Genomic DNA, 20,509 nt, shown 5'->3' with positions numbered 1-20,509 from the left:
CTCTGACCCAGTTGTACTTTGTGCTGTTTACTGAGCATCTAATGAATGCCAGGCACTGTGTGCTAAACACCAATCTCTATTGTATTGTCTTACCTCTGTTAGAAGCACTAGGATATTAGTCACATTTGTTGGAAAAGGAAATTTAGAGATGTGAATACATTTGCCTGAGATCTCAGAGCTATTATGAAGCAGTGTCAAGACTGAAACCCAGGTTGGCCTCAATGTGGGCTTCTTTACTCTCTTGCCACATCTCTGTCTGCCCTCCTGAGTCACCCAGTAGCCGCATGGCACCCCAAGTTTGTATTGAGCCTGACCCACAACAGCTTTGCACATGTGAGAGAGTCACCACTCATGTTTCTTTGTCTGCCCTACAGCTCTGAGATTAGTGCCGTCCAGGCTCTTTCTTAGCAGCCAGTTGTGGAGCTGAGTGGAAGTGGTATGTCTGGTTACCACTGAGCTGGGTTGCATGGCCTTGAGGAATGGGAGAAGGATGATTGAAAGTCCACCCAGACACATGCCGCCCCTCTCTCCCACCAGCATCATCAATGTGTTGTCTCTAGGCAGCCGTTGAAAAGAAGCCTTAAGAACCAAAGTGTTGGCTTCTGAATACAGAACAATTAAATACCTGCCCCTTAATAGAAAGCAAATTCTTGCTGTCTGTGTTTGTGTAGAATAAAGAGGATGGGGAGGCAAAAGGGGTGGCCATTTCTTTAAGTAAGAAATAAGACATAAGAGCTTGCTAAAAAATTCTCTTTTTTCCTGTAGAATGAATTTAATCATCTAAAGAAAATTTTGCTTAAATGGGGGACCAATTATTCTAATGATTCAGTGATGTCTTTGTCTCCCTCTCTCCCTCTCTCTTTCTCTCCAAATGAAAAAAAGACAACCCTGTTATGAAAAGGAAATCAGCTGCAGATATTGGAAGTCTGGGACAAGTCCTTTGAGCCATGAGCTTTCTAGCAGATAGTTATGATTTGATCCTATGCAAATGCAAAGCTTTAGTGGACAGGCCGCTGTAAGATCACTGCTGTCTCAGCCATTACAAAAATGGTGAAGAACAATACATTAGAGAGATACATTTGATGTTAAGTTACTTCTAATTTTTTTTTTAATCTGGGGAAAGTTCAGTTTCCAGATATCAGATGCAAGATTATAAAGACAGAAGAGTTTCATTTTCAGCACTATTTATATAAATTTAAGGATCCAGTGCAAAAGCAAATTAGAAAATTCCTCATTAGAGTTTGATTATATTCACAAGGAAACAAATACCTCAAACCTGCCAGGTTTTTGCTAGTTTCTATATTTGCTACAGAAATGAATACTAGACCAATTGTGCCTTAGCAGCTTGAGAAATGCACGGGGGCTTTATTTTACATTCAAGACAAATGACGTCTCTTTTGTTTTGCATTTAAAATAGGAATGCTGCTTCAATAACCCTGGTCTAACCTCACCCAGCACCTGCAAAGAGAGACAGAGAGGCCAGCATAATTGAGTATGTGACTTACCTCGAAACAAGGGACAAGGGCAAATGTAGTCTTATCCTTGCAAGGGGCTTTTGGAAGGAGACAGTACTTTTTTCTTTAATGATGACTGCATTCCTCAGTTGAATTCTATAGCTCCATGACTAAGGCCAACAATTTAAAGAGTGGATTTGGAGCCATGGTGACAGCAGAGAGGCTGTCAGTCAACACAAAGCACCCTGACTGCGTAAGGCTGAGGATGTTACACACGCATGGCATTGGGCCACATGTCATCTTTCTATGTCCTTGTGACAGCTGTGTTGTAAGAAGAAAAATGGCTTGATGTCCCCTTCCAGCAAATGAGGAACTTGAGACGCAGAGAAGTGAAGGAATTTGCTTGCAGCCACACATGTTGCGGGGAGGAGTGATTTGGTGGGGGACTCTCAGTTAGAGCAGAGGTCATGCTGCTGGAGCCTCCACACCTCCACTCCACTTTATCTGGAGATGCTGGCTTTGCTCAGAGTGTGGTTTTCACTCTTTCCCCATCAAAGCTCAGCTGCCCTGCATCTCTAGAATGTCCTGGGTGAAACCTGATGAAATGGCATCAGGCATTAAGAGGTGATGATTGGGATATCTGGTGGATATATTCTGACTTTAGGATCAGATAGATCTATGTTTGCTTCCTATGTGACTTTAGGCAAGATACTTAAACCTCTCTGATCTTGGCATTTTCAGTATTTTTTTTTTTTGAGACGGAGTTTCGCTCTTGTTACCCAGGCTGGAGTGCAATGGCGCGATCTCGGCTCACTGCAACCTCCGCCTCCTGGGTTCAGGCAATTCTCCTGCCTCAGCCTCCTGAGTCGCTGGGATTACAGGCACGCACCACCATGCCCAGCTAATGTTTTGTATTTTTAATAGAGACGGGGTTTCACCATGTTGACCAGGATGGTCTCAATTTCTTGACCTCGTGATCCACCCGCCTCGGCCTCCCAAAGTGCTGGGATTACAGGCTTGAACTACCGCGCCCGGCCCATTTTCACTATTGAATTGGAAATAATCTCAGATGAAATAGAATGATACACATTAAGGATACAATAGTCAACCATTGTGAGCCCACAGTTTTGTATTGCCAGGTTTGTCTTCAATGCTTAAATCCATAAGGATTCAATGGAAGATGAAGTTATGATCCCAGTGCAGGCAATTTTGGAGGTGCTGTTGGGATGTGAACATCATATCTCATGGGAGGCTTCTTCTTACCACCTCAGCTGAAGCATAGTAATAGAATTTCAAAATAGAAAAGATTATTGGGGAATCTGTGTTTAACCCAACTTCATTTTGTGTGGGGGCTCACTGAGGATCAGAGACAGGAAGGGAAACACAGAATGTAAGTGAAAGGAGAAAGAGGGAAGGAAGGAGACTGGTCCAGAGTTTCAGGGCACAGTGTCTGGCAGGCTCTGCACAGCAGCTCCGGGATGAGAAGCAGGCAGTGCCTTTCCAGGAGTTAGAGAAAGACAGCAGTCAGCCCATCTGTCCAGGGGGCTGTGAATGCCTGGATAGTGCTGTTTTGTTAATTAGTACAAAGGTTCCACCTGAGTTGGCAGAAGGTCCTGCCAAGTACTCTTCCTGGTGCTAGAAAACTTGGGTTGGGATCTGGGTACTGCTAGAATGAGTCCCCTCTCTCCTTTGAGGCTGTTTTATTTGCATGCAACAGAGTGTGGCTTCGTCACTGTTCACAGGGCTGCTGTAGAATCCACTGAGACCATGGATGTAAAAGTTGCACGGCACATTGTGAAATGCTGACACTACCCATGGCTAGTCTTGGAGCTTCCTCTTTCTCTAGGCTTCATTCAATGTCCCTCTAACTACCTTGACGCCTAGCTAGGAGAGCCTCCTTTTGTCCTGGCCTCCCCAGTGATCCCAAGATTCCCTTGCTTATCTCTGCTATCTTTGTATTTAAGTCTGTGCTATGCACACTGGGTGGTTCCAGGAGGACTCTGGTTGTAAGTGATAGGAAACAAACTCAGGTTGACTTGAGTTGGGGGAAAGGAGAAAACACTTTTATATTCCTGAAAATTAAAAGTTCAAGAGTAGTGCTGGCTTCATCTTCCTCTCTCAGCTCTGCTTTTGTCTTTTCAGCTTCATTCTCAAGCAGGCTGTGATGGTTAATAGTGAGTGTCAACTTGATTGGATTGAAAGATGCAAAGTATTGTTCCTGGTTTTGTCTGTGAGGGTGTTGCCAAAGAAGATTGACATTTTAGTCAGTGGACTGGGAGATGCAGATCCACCCTCAGTCTGGGTGGGCATGATCTAATCAGCTGCCAGGGAGGCTAGAATAAAGCAGGCAGAAGAATGTAGAAGGACTAGACTTTCTGAGTCTTCCGGCCTTCATCTTTCTTCTATGTTGGATTCTTCCTTCCCTTGATCATGACTCCAAGTTCTTCAGCTTTTGGACTCTTGGATTTATACCAGTGGATTGCCAGGGACTCTCGGGCCTTTGGCCACAAGCTAAAGGCTGCACTGTCAGCTTGCCAACTTTTGCAGTTCTGGGACTTGAACTGGCTTCCTTGCTCCTCAGCTTGCAGTCTATTGTGGGATTCACCTTGTGATCATGTGATTCCTTAATAAACTCCCTATAATATACACGTCTATCCTATTAGTTCTGTCCCTCTAGAGAACCCTCACTTATACTTGGGCTCTACTTATACAGTGGCCAAGACATGCATCTGACAGCCTTACGCTTGTATTCTACCAGTTTGACATCTGTTTGGAAAGAGGAGAATCTCTTTTTCCAATAATTGAAGCAAAAGTGGATTGAATCTTATTGGATAAATGTTGGTCAGGTGTCTTGTCTGAGTCAATTACTGTACCCAGAGAATGAAATATGATATCTGACTGGAGATGGGTGATGTTTAACCCTCTGGAGCAGGTTTTAGGATCATCTGCCCCTATACAACGTTACCACATGTACTGATGGGGGTGGTGTGTGAGTGTGTGCCTGTGCCTGTGTGTGCATGTGTATATGCGTGTGTGGGAGAGAGATTCATTTAAGGTTAGAAGTTTTCTTTAAAAAAACCAAAGTTATAATAAATGAAAGTCTCCAAAGTGCGCTAAACTTATTGACTAGATAGACCAACTGAAAGATAGAAAACCAGTGTCTAATCAGATTCTTTCCTCACAGGCTGGCTTCTATCCTGACAGACTCAGAACCCATGCTGGCTCTTGCCTTTCTTCTTCCTCCTTTTAAATGGCTCTCTTCCTGGCTCTTTGATTTCTGCTTCTCTCGGTCTTTCCCCTCCTTCTCTTCAGGTTCCTGGGTAAGGACAGGAGAGAGACTGCTAAGGCAGGTGTCTGTCTGCGCCTGCTGCCCTGCAGAGCTCCTCCCTCCCACAGCAGCTTGCAGGACCTCCATGGAAATCTCTGGTATCAGTACCAGGAACTGTTTTCTGACTCTCACTCACCCTGCATCTAGATCGCAGGCACTCTGTTCTGTGGTTTTTGTCTGTATCCGAGTATCTGATCCCAACTTTAAAAATCATTTCTTCACTCCCCACTTTCTCCCAGGTGCTATCTGAATGTTTTGTTCCTATTGCAGCAAAGTTTTTCAAATCCGTTATTCATAACCACATCACCACTTTCTCACCTCTATTCTCTCTTCATCCTAGTGATGTTCAAAATTCCATTCACACTACTTGACACTGAAGCTACTTTTGTCAAGGTCACCAAAATGTTCATGTTTCCAAAGTCAGTGGCCACCTCTTTATTCTCATCTAGCCCAGCCACTCAGCCTCACTTTGTGTAATTGATCCCTCTGATCTCCTTAAAACACTTGACTCCCTGCCTTTCCACCACCCTCACTTGCAGCTATTCCTTAATTTCCTTGGCTGGTACTTTCTCTTCTTCATAACCCATAAGGATTAGGAGGCTCCTGGGGATAGTCTTGGGCCATCTCTTTACCTAAGGAGATGTCCCTGTTTGCCCTTATTACCAAATATTTGGTAATATTGCTTATGACTCCCAAGTATCTACCTTAAACCTAGACTTCTCCCATGAATTCAGGTTTGTATTTCTAAATGCTTTATTTACATTTCTACATGGATGTCTAATAGCTACTCCCTGAACTTACATCTGAGTCTTCTCATGTTAATAAGTGACACTAATGTTCACCCAGTTATTGCAGCTTAAAAAAATCTGCATATTATTTGAGACTCTTTTTTCCCCCTATTTTCTTCTTGCTAATCCCATGCACTAGCATGCTGTAAAAAGCACCTAAAGATGTGGAAGTAACTTTGGAATTGGGTAATACATAGAGTCTGAAAGAGTTTCGAGGACAGGCACAGTGGCTCATGCCTGCAATCCCAGCACTTTGGGAGGCCAAGGCTGGTGGATTATGAAGTCAGGAGTTCAAGACTAGCCTGAACAATAGGATGAAACCCTATCTCTACCAAAACTAAAAAAAGAAAATTAGCCAGGCATGGTGGTGCATGCCTGTAATCCCACCTACTTGGGAGGCTGAGGCAGGAGAATCACTTGAACCTGGGAGGTGGAGGTTGCAGTGAGCTGAGATTGTACCATTGCACTCCAGCCTGGGCAACAGAGCGAGACCCTGTCTCAAAAAATAAGAGTTTTGAGGAGGTGCATGATAGAAAAAGCCTAAACTGCCTTGAAGAGCCTGTTGCTAGAAATGTGAATGTTGAAGTTGCTTCTGGTGATGGAAATAAAGAACATGATATTGAAAACTGGAGAAAAAGTGAGCCTTGTTATAAAGTGGCAGAAAACATGAACTGCACACTATTGTTTTGTGAAAAGTAGAACTTGTGAGTGATTAACTTGGATATTTAACTGAGGAAATTTTCTAGAAAATTGTTGAAGTCCAGGTGCGGTGGCTCATGCCTATAATCCCAGCACTTTGGGAGGCTGAGGCTGGCAGATCACGAGGTCAAGAGTTTGAAACCAGTCTGGCCAACATGGTGAAACACTGTCTCTAATAAAAATACAAAAATTAGCCAGGCATGGTGGTGCAGCCTGTAATCCCACCTACTTGGGAGGCCGAGACAGGAGAATTGCTTGAACTCAGGAGGCAGAGGTTGCACTAAGCCGAGACCATGCTGGGTCACAATGACTCTGTCTTGGAAAAAAAAAAAAGAGAAAAGCCTTCAAGGTGTGATCTAGTTTCTTCTTTTTGCTTATAGTAAAATGCAAGAGGAAACGAAGAAATTGAAGAAGAAATTGTTAGGCAAAATGGAACTAGAACTGGAAGATTTGGAAAATTCTCAGCCTACCCTTACTGCCAAAAGTGAGAAGGTATGTTATGAAGAGAACACTCAAGGATGTAGCTGAGCAGCCATTCCCCAGAGAGATTAGATGTGTGACTTGAGGATTTAATCAACTATCTCAGCAGAAACACTGCCAGCTAGAACTGAAGGGGACCAAGATAGGATGAAATGAAGGAAGGTTGTTGGACTTCCAGGATTCCATGCATGAACTATGTCTTACTGATTTTAATCCTATGTCCCCAATCTGTCTACCTCTCCGTCTCCACTATATTGTTCTGGTCCAAACTACCATTAACTCTTCATGCTGCCACCATCTCTTGCCTGGATAACTTCAGTGGCCTCATAAATGTTTTTCATATTTACATCTTGTCTCTCACCTACCCCAGTGTCTTTTCTACATTTCTACAATGCATTTTCTACTTATTCTTCAGAATAAGTTTTTTACAAATATAAATAACTTCTTTTCACATTCCTGCCCAAAATACTTTGACATCTTCTCATAATGTATAATATAAAACATGACCTCTAAGGCCATTCATACACATGGGCTCCTCACTACTTCTTGATATAATCTTCTCCCCAACTCTAATGTAGCCACACCAGCTTTCATTGCTATTGTTGCAATTCCTCAAATAATCCAGGCTTTCTTCTGCATTAGGGCATTTGCACCTTCTATTTTCTCTACTTAGAAAGCAGTTCCCCTAGAAATTTACTTCTGTTTTTTTTTCCTCCAAATTTGGTATCAGCTCCAATATTGCCTCCCTGGAGAGTGCTACCCAGGTGACTAGGTGCAATAGATTTTATTTTACAAATGAGACAGAAAAATCCAGGAAGGTTAACATTTGTCTGAGACCCCAGAGCCAGAGAGTATAGAGGGACCTGGGATGAGATTGTGTGGTTGTAATCTCCTAGCTCAGGACTTTTGCTGCCTGAATCCATTGAGTACAAATACAAATGCTAATTCCACTCATCCTGAGGAAGAGAGTGGGATTACTGAAGCCTCTTCTCTTGCCTGTCTGTCTCACTAGGGAAGGACCCCTGACTTGAAGCCAAACCAGTGGGATGCTCTTTGTATTCCTCCTCCATCCATCTTGGTTTGATTATTATGTGATGAACGGCTGGCTCCTGAAAGATTACAACTCAGCTTGGGCCACTGAGATGCAGAGTGCAGTGGGGCATTCTGAATGTCTGCCAGACATCAAAAACAGCCTCTGAAATGGTGACAGCTAGAGCCACTCTCGCTTTGTCATAAAGGCAGACACAACCACAAACTCTGAAGGTGGCTTAGACGCTGCACAACCTGCTGGTCTACCTGAAAATTTCCCTTTTCCACAGGGCACTAGCTGGCTTCCTTATGGTTCTAACGGCAAAGCATGGGACAGTCATAACTCCCCTAGTCACTCTAGCAAGCCTGACACGTCACCACACCTGCACAGACATAAGACCTCCTTTCTTCCCCTTTCCCCTTCACCTACCTTCTGATTCCTACCTTCTCCTGCAGGAAAAGCTCATCCCATTTCCCAGTGTGTTAGGCTTGATTGGAATTCTGACTTGAACTTTCTTCTCCCCTGTTTCCCAATCCCAGTGGCTTTACTCTGTGCTTGGAGGGCTTCTCCACTCCCCAGTGCTAGAGACTATCAGAGAACAGCAGGACTTAGACACCCACAGGGCCAGAGGATAAACAGGTAAAGCTGTTGGGGTTTTATTTGCCAGGATAATAGTGCACAAGAGGCCAGAAACCTTCTCCACTGGACGGAAGATCCCTGGCCTGGATAAAGAGATCAAACTGAGGGTCCTACCTGCTTTGATATCCTAAGTACTATTTCAGCTGGTCAGGAGCAGGAGAGCTACTGGGAAGTTTAACCAGCACATTTCTTTACTCTCGCATTAAGTCACTGGTCTAGAACCACTTAGCAGCCAGAAATGATGGAATGGTTCAATATCATGGATTCAGGAGGCAGTGGCCACAGCAATAATTCTCTGGCCCAGTGTCTGGCTCATTATGACCTCAACGAACTGAAGAACGAAGGACCCTGCCAAGCACTGGAGAGGCAAAGTTGGCTTCTCTGATTGCTCTGGTCAGGGCTGGTTCCGTCTAACTTCCCTGGGTGGCCTCTGAGGGGCATAACCCCAGTGCCAAGACCACTACACATAGCCAAGGCTGTTGCTGCCATGAAGGAATTCACTCATTCATCCATTCACCTATTCGTTCACTCATGATCCTTTTTTTTTTTTTTTCCATTCTTTAAGGGGTTGTTATAGGTTAGGCACTAGGGATGAGCAAAAACAAGATTTTATGCTTTTGTGGGGCATACAAAGGAGTGGAAGAGACAGGCATTACTCAAATAATGACATGGGTGGATGTTTTATTAGGAACCTGGGAATCCCCATTAAAGAGAGGACAGCCTTCTAAGTGCACATTAACAAAGGAAGCTGGCTGGGAGGGAGGAGGGAGTTGGAGGAGACCTGCCCTAGGTTGTGAGGCTTGCTCTGTTTGCTGAACAAGTACGAGGGGCTGAGTGAGATAAGAGTGGGAAAGTGAGTGAGAGGAGAAGGGTTATGCATGTGCAAAGGCCCTGAGATAGGAAAGAACTTGGCAATCTACAGGAGCTAAAGGAAGGCTGAGGAAGCTGAAAGAGAGAGAGAGAAAGAGAGGATGAGATATGGGAGCTGACTTTGCAGGGCCTTGTGGATGCTGATTTTCTGTGGCCTAGAGTCACACATTTAGGGGGCAGACCAGGGGCCTCCCATATAACCAGTCTCTATCATAGAATCTTAATACCCACCACTGGTCATTCTTGACTTACAACATTAAACCTTAGCTCCGCTAAAGTGCAGGGATTAATGAATGATGCATGATTTCAAGGCACGAACACCTTAGCATGCATCTTACCCACCTGGAACTTAGAGAATGGAGTGCAGCACAGATCATTTTGAGTGAGATGCATCTGGATGGGGTACCTTGTTTCATGTGTTTTCCTTCCTCAACAAGAATATATTTTGAAGTCTGGAATTTTTGCATCCTCTGCCAAACGCCTAAGAGCATGCTGGACATACAGAAAATACTCAGCTTCCACCTACATGGATTTAGAGTCCCCGTGTCCTGGCTCTTGCTGCTCCCCACCTAGACTTCAAGTGATAAACCCAGGCTGGCTGCATGTGACGCCGGCCAAGATGGGTCAGAGGGACCCAGAAGATCTGGATTTAGAAGGTCATGAGGGCAGTTCCACTGACTTACCCAGCATCTGCTAGTTGCCCCCATGAACTTCTGGCTGTTGCCCTACTTTAAATGTTCACAGCATGTGTAAGGGATGTTTTTTGGGGGACGTGGGATGTAATTTCTCACCTACAGCCAGTCCGCACATCATCTCAGCTGCGTTAGGGTTCCCGATCAGAGTGTAGATTATAGTTAACGGTGACAGCCTGTAGTGAAGTTATGAGATTAGGTGTAGATTTGGAGGCAGTCTCACGCTATCTGTAAGGTTTCAGACAATTCCATGTCCCTGAGCTTTCACACCATTGATAATAGAGGACTTGGAAAAATCAAATCCTTTTCATAGAATCTAATGAAGAATAAATGAGATAATGTATGCAAAACCAGCTAGGGAAGGGTTGGTCTATTTGTGTTCAATAAATTTGAGGTCCAATAAATTGAGGCCCAAATAATGGCTTTGAGGTTGGAAAGCAGAGGACAGATTCACCATGTATTTAGCAGGCAGAACTGGGAGAGCTTGTTGCTAGAGCAGATAAAGAGTTGAAGGAGGCCAGACGTGGTGGTTCGAGCCTGTAATCCTAGTACTTTGGAAGGCCAAGGTCAGTGGATCACTTGAGGTCAGCAGTTCAAGACCAGCCTGGCCAACAGGGTAAGAAGAGAAGCCATTTCCACTAAAAACACAAAAATTGCCTGGGCCTGGTGGCAGGTGTAATCCCAGCTACTCAAGAGGCAGAGGCACGAGAATTGCTTGAACTCAGGAGCTGGAAGTTGCAGTTAGCCGAGATTGCCACTGCACTCCAGCCTGGGTGACAGCATAACTCTAAGTCAAAAAAAAAAAAAAAAAAAAAAAAAAAGAAGTTGAAGGATACAAAAGACAAAAAGCAAAAAGAAAAGTCTACATTGACTTCCAGGTTGCCGGCATGAGAACTGTCATAGAGAAGCCCGAAAGAGAAACTGACATGGCACCAGATTCACACGGTAGCCAGAGAGGCCTTTTACAAGTTGAAGGCAGATAATGTCACTCCCTGCTTAAAACTGTGACAGCTTTCCATGGCATTTAGGATAATCTTGATATTATCCAGCTCCACAGGCTTATCTCACCCAGCTCTATCCCTGATGGATCCCATCCTGTCACCTGCAAGCTCACTACCCTTCAGCTACCCTGGCCAGATAACAAAGAATGCTCTCTCTTGTCTCAGGGCCTTCTCATATGTAATACCTCCGTCTAGAAGGCTCTTCCCTCCACTTGTAACCCGGCTGATACTTGCACATCCTTGAGATGTCAGTTTCTGTCATTTCTACAGAGAACCTTTCTGGGATGGCCACCAACCAGGTCACCTGGCTTGTCCATCTCAGTCTTGTTCTGAATAGATGAGATGCATTTTTTTTTTTTTTTGAAACAGAGTCTCACTCTGTTGCCCAGTCTGGAGTGCAGTTGCATGATCTCTGTTTACTGCCACCTCTGCCTCCTGGGTCTGAGTAATTCTCCTGCCTCAGCCTCCTGAGTAGCTGGGATTACAGGTATGCACCACCACACCTGGCTAATTTCTGTATTTTTAGTAGAGACAAGGTTTTACCATGTTGGTCAGTCTGGCGTTGAATTCCTGATCTTGTGATCTAGCAGCCTTGGCCTCCCAAATTGCTAGGATTATGGACGTGAGCCACTGTGCCCAACCAATTTTTGCATTTTTCAGTAGAGATGGGATTTCACCATGTTGGCCAGGCTGGTCTCCAACTCCTTGCTCCTGTCCCCATCAGACTCTAAACCCCATAAAGACTTGTGCTAGTCACCTCTGTGTCCTCAGAACAGTGCCTGGCACATGGCAAGTTCTCAGGACATATTTGCTGAATGAACCAAGTAATCCATCAATCATTTAGGGGGTGTGCTGCACCCCCTGCCTCCAGTGTTATTTCACTACTGTCTCCTGAGCAAATGGGCAGCTGCCTCCATCTATTCCCACTCTCACCATGCAGGTGCAGCCAGACCCAAGGACACACGGGCTCCCCGTTCCTCTTTATTATTTGTGCCTCGCCACTCAAGACCCATATCTCTCTACAAGCAAGAACACCTTTTTCTGATACGCATTTTCTCAAGAGGGTTATATAAAGAGAAGTCATGCTGAGGGCAACACAAGATGGGATGAGGGAGGCCTCACTTACCACCTTGACAATCCATTTTGTCTCTCAGAGCCTTGTTTCCCTCATTTATAAATAAAAGTTTTTTCATGTTAAAATTAATTAATTCTTTCCCCTCTTTTTTGCAAAAGCTAATGCATTTGCATGGTTGAAAGAAAGGTATAAAAGCATCCAATGTGAGAAGTAAATCTGTGTCTCCTGTATTTAGCCTCTCATGAAAGTATGGTAAGCTGGCAGAAAATTAAGGTCTCTCCAGTATTTAAAATTTTTTTGTAATATACATTTATTGTAGAAAATGAGAAAACATAGATAAGAATAGTACATCAAAACCACAAAGAGAATACTGAAAATGTTTAGTGTATATTTTTCAAGACGTTTTTCTGTATTCTTAGTTTTTGGAAAATGTTTCTAAAATATTTATCGAGCACATTGAAGAGACAAACCCTGCCATAGCTGATTTTCTGTACATTATCTCATTTAATCCTCATTAGATTCTGCAGACAGGGTTGATTCTTCGCAATCCTATTTTACCAATGGAGCAAAAGCTCGGGGACACAAAGTTATCTAAAAGCTTACAGAAAGAAAGGGGCTACATTAGACTCTACACTGAGCTGTGCTTCGTTTCAGGCTCACAGGCTACACAAGATTTCCAGGGTCTCTCTGGCTCCAACTGGATGCTAAAGCTGCCCTTCTCTAAAACTGTGAGCAGCTAAGCGCATGGAAGGATTATCCTCCCTTCCATCATGGTCTGTGTTCTGTGCATGTGTGCTGGGTGCGGCAGTGATGTGTACAAATGCTACCTCATTTTTTCAGGAGCATCTCTGATTCCAGTAGGGGTTAGGAACTGCTTCGGTGGGAGTTCTATTTTTAATCATTTTCCTGGGGTCAGGGCCTGGGTGCTTAGTACTGGAGCCAAGCTCACACCCCATGCTGTACATTAAGATTTAATGGGCCTTCCTTATTTACACCTAAATGAGGTTTTTAATGGTTTAATTAGCAAAATATATCAGTTTGCTTCTTTAAACCTTGACTCTCAGAGGTAGCACTTTTAGCCATTTCTAGTGTTTAGTAAAAGATGAAAACCTTCATTCTCTCTGCTAAGGAGGCCTGTGACCGCTTTCATCTGATTAGCACAGGCTTTGGGTGCCTTGGAGAAGTTGAAATCAGAAAGTCAATCAATGGCGATACTTCCCATCTTGCCTATATGACCTTTGCGGCCCAGGAATTTTTGTCATCAGCTTCTCTTGCTCATTTAATCCAAGTTAAATGACTAAAATGAAAGCTTTACAGATAAAACCATAGTTCATGAGGGTCTTTTCTTTAGTTTGGAAAATCCTGTTGAAATTTAGACAGAGGATAACTATAAAGAGGATATTAACCTCAACCATTTGGAGCCACCTTGCTAGCTTTGCAACACCTCCACACAGTGTAAGTGAAATAGCTTTTTTTTTCCCCTGGGGATATTCAGAAACTTTTTTTTACATTAAAATATATTTTTAATGACTTTAAGCATGGCAAAGCAATATTTTTGTGTTACAAAATTGCAAACAAAAATTAAAATAGTAGCAAATCTAAGACAAAAATCACCTACGATTTCATTTCCTAATCAAAATAATGCTTTTATTGGAGTCTGTTCCATTAGAACCCTTGTCTACATGTTACTTAATTTGTCAATCTCCAAGCCTGGATAGACAATTACAGACATATATACGTTTTCTATGAGCTTTCACTTTTAAGACTTTTTCCCCCAATGGGATTTTATGATGCAGGTTTATTGGTAGCTTGCTTGTTTATCCCACTTAATGCACTGTGGACAATAGGTATAGGTGTTAACTAAGTTTTTAATTTGTTTTCTTTTTTACATTTAAACTGTGAATCTACCTGGAGTTTCTTGTTGTAACTAGTGTCAGACAGAGGTCTTACTCTGTTTTCTTCTAGGCATATAGTCAATTATGTCAACACCCTGCATGAATCAGAACATTCCAGTAATTTCCTCAGCTGCCCCAGCCGGCTTGGGTCTCTCCAAATGAGTGTGTAATTTGGCCCAGACACCATGGAGCTTGAAGTGGGAATGCTTCTGGGTTTGTGGTCCTGTCTTCAGCCACTGGAGGCCAAAGCTCGGAGAGGAGGTCAGGTCTGGTATCCCCATCTTACAAATCTCTACTGGAAGCCCAGAGAGACCAGTAGTTTGGAGAGGTCAGACTGGTATCGTAGGAGAGACCCGGCATCTGGGCTTAGCCAGGCCTGGGTGAAAATCCCACTTTGGATGCTTTTTAATTGTGTGACTTCAGGCAAGTTACTTAGCTTCTTACCAGTCAGTTTTCTTATCTGAGAAATGGAGATTCTGCTACCTGCCTGATATGGGTGTTATAAGGACTGGAGGAATCATACGCACAGTGCCTGACACACAGTCGACACTCAAAAAAATGACTGTAAGTGTTAGAGGCAGCACTTGGGCTGTCGTTAATCTAGTCTCTTTCCATTAGACCTGCATTCCCCAAAGGTCATTCAAGTGATTTCAGGAGATACAGGTATAGATAGTCCTATTTTAATAATTATGTAATTGTTTGACAGTAATCTTCTACTGGTGGCAAATGATACTGCTTTTTATGCATAAGAATGTTACAAAGTTTGTTTTTAAAGATAAATTTATTTAAGGTCCAAAGTTACTTGATTTACAAAAGCAATTAAGTACATGATAATAGGGGTGGTATAGCATTATGGCAAAAATTGTGGCTTGCCAATGGCCCAGGCTTTTGGATACTGCCCCTCTTTGCACCGTCTCCCCTGTGATCAGACAGTGCCGTCTGCAAGTGGGGGAGCCAGGGTTCAGCTGCAAATTGGTAAGCACCTCTGCACCTCCTGCCTGGCTGCTCCTCGTACCTCTTCATCATCATCCCAAACAACAAGCCTCCAGTGACTTTTTTCTCATAGCTGAAAAGGAACAATGAGCTCCCATATACCTTGGCTGTCATTGTGTGTGTGTGTGTGTGTGTGTGTGCGCGCGCGCGCGCGCATGTGTCTGTGTCCTGAGAAAGACACAAGCTTCTTGAGATCAAAGTCCCCTTGTATGTCCTTGCAGAGAGCTGGGCACAGACTTGATACTCACTCTATACTTTTTGACCAACTGAGGACTTTTTAATCTTCAAATAATCTTTGATTCTTTTGGGAGAAAAATCTGATGTGGGTGTTTTATGAATTTCTGTCAACATTTATTGGGTATTTACAATGGGAATGAAAAAAACGAGGTGTGCCTGCCTTTCCCCTCTCTCCATCACTACCCCATAGCCAAGAGGGACATCACACATTGATGCCAGAACTTTTTAATACTGGGTCAACTCAACTTCGTGGAGTTGACATCAGACATGAAACCTTTTGGCCACCCCTGACCTATTGCTAAGCCAAGATGTGGTCCCTAGAGCATATTTTTGATCTTGCCAAAATATCCAGGGTGGTGTCCGCCCCACTTTGCCTCCTCTTGCTCATGTGGACCCTGTGTCCAAGAGACTGTCTTCAGTTCAGGACAGAGGGCTTCTTGGAGAGGCAGCAGAGATGCAGACCCACTTGCCAGGCTTCTGGCTCTCTTCTTGCTTCACCGCTCAGCAGGATTTAAAAAAATGCCTCTGCTGAGTGTGATCCCCTCCCAGGGAAGGGGTTGTCTTGTTTGCTGGAACGTCATCATCACTCAGCACAGTGTAAGCACAGCTTCAGCAAAACCCGCCAGACATAACCTTGAGATAGCAAATGGAGAGGTGCAAAACCCTCACACACCATAGTGACAGTTTGAGGCAGGGTGACAACTTGCCTCCTCTAGGGAGGAGGGACAGTTGGGTCTGGCAGTGGGACAGGGAGAAATTCATGTTCATGGGGGAGGAGGCCCAATCCCATTCTATGCTGTTGGGCTCAGGAAACAGTTACTAAGCATGGACTATGCCAATCTTTCTCCAGGGCATGGAGGGACCCCAGTCTTATTCATTCTGCAAAACTCTCCCAAAAGCTGTAAGATGTGCCAGTTAGTGTCTTAGATACTGGTGATGCAGAAAGAGATGGACAAAACAGCCAAGTCCCTCCCCTGAAGGGACATATATTCTATTGATAAAAACAGATAATGAGTAAAGAGCTACAAAGATATATCACAGCAGGACAGACAGGCTAGGTTATGTTCCAAATACAAACCAAACATTGTGCTGTGAAAGAGTCTATTTTTTGCCCAATCAAGTTCGACTACAGGTCCAGGTGACTCTCCAGGGCAGCTGTTCTCCATGTGTCAGCTCAGCCTTCCGGGTTGCTCAGACTTTGTGACACCTCTGTGCTGACATGTGCTCTACAACTGTCACTGCAGGGGAAAAAACTGGGCATGTCTCTTAGATGCTGTCACTCAGAAGTGACACATCTCATGTCCACTCACATTTCTTTGCAAAAGCCAGTCATATAGACTCTCCTGGTCTCTAGGGTCTGGGAAGTCCAAACTTCCCATGTCCTCAGATGGAGGAAGAGTAAAAATCTTGGTCAGCAGCAGTAGTGCCCACTGTGAATGTGTATTTATAATGCAGATGAGTGTATAAAGGAAAAGAACAGAATTCTGTGATAGAGTGTACCTTGGTGTTTGAGCTGCCATAACAAAACCCCACAGACTGGGTGGCTTAGACAACAGAAATGTATTTTCTTGCAGTTTCAGAGGCTGAAAGTCCAAGATCCAGGTGGCAGTAGCTTTGGTTTCATCTCAGGCCTCTCTCCTAAGCTTGTAGATGGCTGCTCTTTTGCTGGGTCCTCACCTGTGCAAGCACATCCCTGGGATCTCTCTGCATGCCCAAATTTCTTCATCTTATAAGGACACCAGTGAGATTGGATGAGGGCCTGCTCTAATGACCTCATTTTAACTCCCTCGCCTCTTTAAAGGCCCTATCTCCAAATACAGCCACTTTCTGAAGTACTGGGGGTTAGAGCTTCAACATATGAATTTGTGAGGAAATGATTCGGTCAATAACAGAGTGCAATTCAGGAACTGCACCTTAATGAGGAGCTTGGGAAAGTGAGCTATGAACAGAATGTTGCAGGATGAGTAGGATTTGGCTAAACAGAGTGGAGAAAGAGGAACCGGGGAACAGGAACAGCAGCAGCAAAGGCCCCATGGCACAGAGCCCATACTAGGGGACCTCGCAATCTGATGGGGAAGATGAGCTTAGAGTCGGATCATCCCACTGTCTTGGGAAACATGGGGCAGAGGGGGTGCAGGGGCAGGAGGTCGGCTAACCTGGCCTGCAGGTGAGCAGGTGGTTGGAGGGTTGATAGAGAAGGCTGAGCTGCATCTTGAAGGAAGAGTGGGTGTTTTGGGCAGAATGTTGCCAGCAGAAAGACAGTCAAACAGGTGGGGGCAGCCTGACAAGTGTGAGGCTGGGGTTCCCTGGAGTGGGAGTTACAAAGTGAGGTTGGAGAGAAGACTGGAGATGGGGCAGCTCCTAGAGGCCAGTCCTGATGATGGGGATGACAGGATGTCCCCAGCAGGATCACACACTCCCTGAGCACTGACTCCCTCTAGGAGTGTGGTCACTAATCAGTGCACAGGCACTACGGAATGAGAGCTTCACAGGGAGGGAAAACTGAGAAGAGATTAATTTTAGCAAGCAGGCCAGGTGTGGTGGCTCACTCCTGCAATCCTAGCACTTTGGGAGGCCAAGGCAGGTGGATCACCTGAGGTCAGGCATTTGAGACCAACCTGGCCAACATGGCGAAACCCCACATCTACTAAAAATACAAAAATTACCTGAGTGTGCTGGCACGTGCCTGTAATCCCAGCTACTTAGGAGGCTGAGGCAGGAGAATCGCTTGAACCTGGGAGGCAGAGGTTGCAGTGAGCCACGATCGCACCACTGCACTCCAGCCTGGGTGACAGAGCGAGACTCTGTCTCAAAAAAAAAAAAAAAAAAAACAGACTAGCAGGCAATGGGTGAGAGTCAAGGGAGCCTTCTCAGACCAAGTGGTCTGAGCCAGGCAGTATGCATGAATGGACATCAACCTGCAGGGATGGGGGCTCCCTGGGAGTGTGAGCCTTTGCAATTCTTGGGATGTGGCCCATTTTATAGCACCTGGGAGAGAGATTTCCTGCAATGGGATTACAGTATTTGTTTGAGAACCATACTGAGCTAGAAATAAAGCTGGACTTGAGTCTGAGGTTCTGGACCCCAAATGGGGGGTCAGGAGGTGTCATCCTTAGACATATCCTGCTTCTCAATTCTGCTCAGGGACAGCACTCGTTTGGCACTAACTCTAGAGTGTTTGCAAAGTTTCCTTTTTCAAGGCCCCTCTCACGCAATCGATATGACTCCTGTGTTAGGGCCAGGCCCAGACCCAGGACTGCCATATATTGAGGGCTTACTATGTGCTAGATGTTATTTGAAATGTTTCATACATATTAGCTCAGTTGTTCCTGGTAGAAATCCTAAGTAGGTAGTTACTCTCTTTATGTGTATTTTACATATCATGAACCTGAGATGCAGAAAGGGTAAGTAACTTGTCCAAGACTGCCCCCCAAGTAAGTGGTAGGGCTGAGGCTTGAACCCACAAAGTCCTAGCTTTCTGTGGTCAGAGGAAGCTTCTCTGGGGAGGGATACTGAAGTCTCCCAGGCAGGGACTGAGCCAGGTGCATGGAGTGAGGGAGACAGTAGGAGAGGAGGATAGAGGGGCCCATGTGGGGGGAGCCATTGGATGGGGGGTGAAAGAACTTAGTAAGCCCTACCTGGTGCTGCTTTTTTTTTTTTTTTTTTGAGATTGAATTTCACCCTTGTCGCCCAGGCTGGAGTGCCATTGTGTGATCTTGGTTCATCGCAACCTCTGCCTCCCTGATTCAAGTGATTCTCTTTCCTCAGCCTCCTGAGTAGCTGGGATTGCAGGCATGTGCCACCACACCCAACTAATTTTTAGTAGAGATGGGGTTTCACCGTGTTGGTCAGGCTGGTCTCAAACTCCCGACCTCAGGTAATCTGCCCGGCTTGGCCTCCCAAAGTGCTGGGATTATAATTGTGAACCACTGCGCCCAGCCTATCTGGTGCTTTTAAGAGATGATGGAGGCTGCTGTGAAAAGGATGAACTGTGGGCAGGCAAGAGTGGAAGTGGAGAGATGGAAGGGAACAGGGGCTGGCAGTGTGCTGCTGCAGTCGCCCAGGAAGGACACTCAGGTGAATGTACATTGGGCACTGGAAATTCACTTTGGTCCCTTCTCCTCTCCAGGGCTGTGCTGGTCCTATGCAGGGCAGCCCTCCTTGTGGTCATGAACTAGAGTGCCAGTCAGTGGCAGGTGGTCAGTAGCAGGGCAGGGGTGTAGGGAGGGGCTAGGGGATAGGGAATGCACGGCACAGTGGAGAGGATTCCTCCCAGGGAGGCCACTGGTACTAGATGTTCTTAAGAGGTTAGTGAAGGGCCAGCTGCAGTCACTCTAGCTGCAGGTGATGGGCTGGGTTAGAAAGAAAATGCTTCCTTCAGACAGAAGAAGAAAGGCTTTTGTGGCCACCAGACTCCACTTCTCACTTCTGTCCATTAGGTTTGAGTGAGGCTGACTCATCCCCTAGCTCAAGGGTGGGTACATAGCCCAGGTGCGGCCTCTGAGGGTTATGGATATGAGACTTTTGTGGAACCAGGGAGAAAGAAGTATTCTTATTCTGCTGGGGGCCCTAAGCTGGTAGGATGTAAGCCTGGAAGTGCGGGTGGTCACATTAGCTGAGAATCAAGCCAACAGAGAAGAAAGCAGACCTGAGATACGGGGACAGAGAGATTCCTGATGAGATTGCTTGATTCAGCCGTTTCTAGGCATTTTGTTTTAGTAAAATTATTCCCTGTACCATGTACGCCTATTTGGGTTGAATGGCTGTTGCTTGTGGGTGAAAGACACAGGTACCTCTTTTCAAAGCCAGTGATGTCATTTCAGTGGGAACCCAGGATGGTGACTTCTCCATCCTGCCCACACCTTTCCTGGGCTCTCCAGGCAAGGGCCGTGTGTGTGTGCATATGCGAGAAGGGTAGATGACTGTGGTGTTCAGATGGGCCTGTGCTGCACTGGGAGCTCTGGCCTCCAGGTTCTGGAGCTCTGGCAAGGCCTGAATTAAGGTGGAGGGGATGATGTTAGGTATGCTTTACAAGACTTTGACTCTGTATTTTTCTTTTTCATGGTGGCTGTGCGGGCTTTGAGGCTCAGGGCCAGATCTGCTCCATGCTCTTGGTGAGCAGTAAAGGAATTTCTTACCTAGAACCATGAGGCTGGTATAAATCAGCCCTGGGTCAACATGTCACCAGGGCTTTTACAGCTATTATGTCTTTTCAAGATCACTTCTCAGGCTCTTTTAATTATCTAAAGCAGTGAGGGTCCTAAGGGAAGGTTCACTAGTGAAATTGAGCTTATAGGCATGTCTCTTGTGGCCCAAAGAATGCTTAAA

The sequence above is a fragment of the Sapajus apella genome, unplaced genomic scaffold, assembly GCF_009761245.1.
Source record: "Sapajus apella isolate SASKATOON/1434 unplaced genomic scaffold, GSC_monkey_1.0 scaffold90, whole genome shotgun sequence".
NCBI classification, from domain to species: Eukaryota; Metazoa; Chordata; class Mammalia; order Primates; family Cebidae; genus Sapajus; species Sapajus apella.
This window is presented reverse-complemented; position numbering follows the sequence as displayed.